Here is a 5,257-nt window from a genome sequence, read left to right on the forward strand (position 1 = left end):
GGCTGGTCTGATTCAGTAACGGACTATATAAAGGCTGGTCTGATTCAGTAATGGGCTATATAAAGGCTCGTCTGATTCAGTAACGGGCTAGATAAAGACTCGTCTGATTCAATAATGAGCTAGATAAAGTCTGGTCTGATTCAGTAATGGGCTAGATAAAGGTTGGTCTGATTCAGTAACGGGCTATATAAAGACTCATCTGATTCAGTAACAGGCTACATAAAGACTGGTGTGATTCACTAATGAGCTGGATAAAGGCTGGTCTGATCTGCTATACTGCAGATGTTACAATTTGTTTTTACACATGATCCTTCTATGCATCTTTGGTATGTCAACAATTTCAATGTTAACAAACTACTTTTTACCAAGATGTTTATAGAACTCACTACTATTTGCTTTTCTCTCTTTGTTTTTAATAAAAAATTCCTTTCAACTATATTTCCCTTCCCAGCAAACTGGTGGTGTGTCATGGGGGTTGATATTTTATTGAGGTTGTTTGGCTCTGATTTGCTGGCCTCTCCTCTGTTTCCCAGAGCATTTGTTTTTGACCTCGTTTTCTCCCCCTCTGATACCTCTCATCCATCTGTCTATCTCAGTGAGGGACCACTGAACATGAAACATGCCGCGCTGGCACAAAGCCGTGCCCTCGCCAACAACAGCTGCCAACAGCCGCTCTGTTCCTGAGACGGCCAGCCTGCCGGACGGCTGGAGATGGGCCCACCATGTGAAATATTACATAGCTTGCTGGGGCAATTTCGCATTCTCGCTGTTGGTGATATAGCTGTGGAATGGGGCTGGTCAATGAGAAAAGGGAACTAGTCAATGGATCTTTCACACTGAGCATCGTGTTACTGTTTACTTCGGAGTATGTGTTATGTTAAATTAGTTTGTTATAAGTGCATTGCATCATACAAATGTCATTGTACTCTGTTTCAAGTCATGATACAGGAGCTCATGTGTGAGGCGAAATTATCCAACAGTTCCTGCCATGCAACTCAGAATACTTATTCAACTCAATATGGCCACCCATCAATCTAACTAGTCAAAACTGCCTCTATAATAAATGGTAAACACTTGCTTTTGACACCTTTCCAACTCTAAGCTGTGTTATTAGGGTGCATTGTAACATGGGCTGAAATCATGTCCCACCCATAGACAACAAAAGCTGTTATATGCAGATCACTGCTGTTTCTCCTTCATGTGTGGAGATATTGACCATCAAGCCCACTTTGACATAGGCTAAAATTACCATACCCATATTCATACTGGAAATGAACATATTCATACTAGAAATTACCATATTCATAATGGAAGTTTTCACATGAAGTCAGGAGGCACAGAACTTCATCTACTTCCTTATTCACTCACTCACTCACTCACTCACTCACATACTCACTCCTTTACTCACTCATTTACTCCCTTACTCATTCATTCACTCATTCATTCATTCTCTTACTCACTCATTTACTTCCATACTCATTCACTACATTTAGTAACTCACTCACTCCATAACACTCACTCCACTGTGTGTGTGTGTGTGTGTGTGTGTGTGTGTGTGTGTGTGTGTGTGTGTGTGTGTGTGTGTGTGTGTGTGTGTGTGCACATGCATATGCCTGAGCATGTGTGTCTGTTGTGTGTGCATATGTGTGAGAATGTGTTTGTGTGCATATGTATGCAAGTGTATGGGTCTCTGTGCTTTGAGTGTGTGTGTGTGTGTGTGTGTGTGTGTGTGTGTGTGTGTGTGTGTGTGTGTGTGTGTGTTTGTTATTTCAGTTTCTGTGGCAAAAAATGCACATATGTTCAGTGTAGTATGATCGTGTTCCTTGTTCTTGACGTTTTCACTCAGGATCACCACATCTATCACTCTGGCCCGCTTCTGCTGTTTGTCCATCACTACTGTGTCTAGTTGGTTAGCCATTACTGTCTTGTCTGTCTGTATCTGGAACTCCCACAGGATCTTATCTTGGTCATTCTCCACCACCTTTAGTGGTGTATCCCACTTTGACCTTGGAACTTCCAACCTGTACTCAGCACAGATGTTTCTGTACACTATTCCAGCCACTTGGTAATGGTGTTCCATGTTCGCTCTGCCTGATAGCATCTTGCATCACACTATTATGTGCTGGATTGTCTCATCTTTGCACAGCCTGCATCTGCGGTCCTGTCTGGTGTGGTAGATCCCAGCCTCTATTGATCTGGTATTCAGCACTTGTTCCTGTGCTGCCATGATTATAACCTCTATGGTGTCTTTCAGTCCAGCCCTTTCCAGCCATTGGTAGGATTTCTCCATATCAGACACTTCCTGATCAGTGTAGTGAAATCGGTATGATCAGTAAAACTCTATTCTTGACATTAACATATATAAAGGACCCTGTATTAATCAGAATAGTTTACCAAATGTATCTTCATTTCTTTGAATGATAACAGCATAGAGAAAAATTGAAAAACATCCATCAAGTTGCATTATATATAAAAAATTCCCCATTCACCCACTTCTGGGTGGCCTTTTTCCTTCAAGCTCAGATCCTCTACCAGAGTTCTCAGATCTTGAGGGTCCTGCGTATTATCAACTCAAATCAAATTTATTTACAAAGCACATTTTACAACACTTGTTGTCACAAAGCAGCTTTACAAATGTTCAAGTCCAACCCCCCAGTGTCCAAGCCAAGGATGACAGTGGCAAAACTCCCTAGAGCACGAGGAATAAACCCTAGAATCAAGACTCAAAGGAGGGTCCATCCTCTTCTGGCCAACAACAAACACCAAAATAGTTGTTAGAAACTGGTTCAAAGTGACCAGTCCTTCAGGTTGGATCTCCTCCAAGTTACCCTATGCCCTCCGTCCTCTGTAGCCGGGGAAGTCCTCTGTAGCCGGGGAAGTCAAGAGACACTGACACCAAGGTAGTGAATCAAGAGAGTTCCATTTTATTGAGGAAAGCACAGTGTATATATGTGTCCTATATCTACTATCTAAATCTACAGGATGATGGGGAAAAGTGAGGAATGTTCTAAAGGTCTACGTAGAAAGGAAAGAGACAAGGTTAGTAAAGATTAGATGTTCTCTGTATGAATGAGCCATGAGCTGTTCCCAATCCCATCATGAGCCACTCCTGTGCTTAAAGAGAGACAGGGAGAGAGAGAAAGAGAAAAGGAGGTGTAAAGGAGACAAAACACGGAGCGGATGACCTTGGGTGACCAGCTCGCGGTCAAGCCGCCCTGTCATGGCTGATAGGCAGAGATCTTGCATTGGGTGCCTGAAGACAGAAAGGCTCCAGTATCTAACAGTAACAATTAGTAATCTAATAGTAACAATTTAAGTGGAAAATAAATAAATAATAATAAAATGAAAAAATAAGCAATTAATGTCTAGTCCAGTTGTCTAGAAGTCCTAGTCTTGTCCCAATGGTGTGCATGTGTCCAAAACTCATCCCGCAAGAAAACATTCATCAAGGGCAATGGAGAAGTAGTTGACTGGGGTGGAGGTGTGGTGGGCTACACCAGGGGACATCAGTGTGTGTAGTGAGAGGGCAGAGCTGTAGTGTGGACATGACGTCCTGTTCTAAGAGCTTAGTATGGACCCAGTGGGAAGATGGAGGGTGTTTGCTCATTTCAAGTGACTTTTGAAGACAGATAAAGAATCTTATGCAGTCAAAACAACTCCAAGGCAACACACAACACACAACAACTCCAAGGCAAAATACAGCAGTGTCACACAACAAAGCAGTTGTGTGAGGGCATGATAGGAACTCTGATACAGTGTGTGCACCAATGACTGCCCTAATCAATGAGAACCATACAATTAAACAAGTCTATTAGAGAAAACAATTGATTCTTTCTCATAAAAATAATTTTACTCTAATTAGTCAGTTGTCTGACTGGACAGTTTTATGGGATGAATAACAATTGAATTGAAAGTGTGGTGCTAAACACAAAGACCAAAATCCTAATGTTGTGAGTATGGGATCAGGTTATGATCTGTTTGTTTATTCGGATCATCTTATGAATCATTCTTTTTCATAGAGCAAATTGAACAAATTAAGCCTAAATTTGGAAATGGGATGGACAGACATTCAAAGCTTTAAAAGTGCTTCAGAAGGTTTGTGAGATAGGTGTAGTCACATATGTGGTTAAAGGTTTTCCTGTGCTGTTCCAATTGAAAACTGAATTTTACTTTTGAGGTTTTAAAAACACTGGCACTGCTACACATTTATTTTGATACGTGTGCTTGGTTGTACCAAGCATTGTGTCATGGGCTATCCCACTGTGGCCTACCACAGCCTTGGTGACTGACTTGAAATCAGCTATGTCCAACGCCTCCTATTTTCCTTGAGAGACTGAAGACATTCACTGGGGTCTTTGTTTCCCTTTGGAAACTGAAGATTGGCAACTTTGATTATGAGAAATGGAAGTTTTTTCCTAGAATTTCTAAAACAAGTATTATGTATAATGTGTAAATGTCATTGGTTTGCATCACTGTAAGGGACATGACCTGAGCTGTAGCAGTAATCTGCTCACTGACAAAACTTTATTTTTAAAATCATCCACTCTATTGTCCTTTATATAAATAACTTCAAATATTTCATTTCTATTTATTTTATTGTCTAGCATTACAATGTATTTTATATAAGATCACAATATGGAGTTAAAACTAGACATCACAAAAACTTCCACCACTCATTACATAAACCAAGGTCAGACAAAACCCAATACAGTCAGGGCAATAGTTAGACTGATCCTGGTACAGTCAGGGTTAACCCTAATCCTAATTCTTATTCAGTCAGGATTACAGTCAGGCTGACCCTGGTTCAGTAAGGATTACAGTCAGGCTGACCCTGGTTCAGTCAGGATTACAGTCAGACTGACCATGGTTCAGTCATGATAACAGTCACACTGACCCTGGTTCAGTCAGGATAACAGTCACACTGACCCTGTGATTAATTCATGATGTTTTCAGTAGACATATGTCGCCCTGCCTAAGAACCTCAATTTTTGTTTGTTTTTTTTAAACCAGTTTACACCTCTGATCCAACCCCAAGGCAAGATCAGTGAATTTATTTATGCCCTCATCCCCCCTTCTACCCCTCCATCCTCTCTTCCCTTCAAGCCCCACCCCCTTCTACAACCCCACATGCTAGCAGAAGCAATATTTGCCGTCTTCATGAATCAAGAGAAGCCTGCCTGTTCTCTCTCTCCTTCTCTCTGTCTCTGTATCTCTCTTCTTCTTTTTGTCATACTACCCTTACACTTATGTGTAAATT

Source organism: Electrophorus electricus, chromosome 19 (assembly GCF_041902795.1).
Source record: "Electrophorus electricus isolate QZ-2024a chromosome 19, ASM4190279v1, whole genome shotgun sequence".
Classification (NCBI taxonomy): Eukaryota; Metazoa; Chordata; class Actinopteri; order Gymnotiformes; family Gymnotidae; genus Electrophorus; species Electrophorus electricus.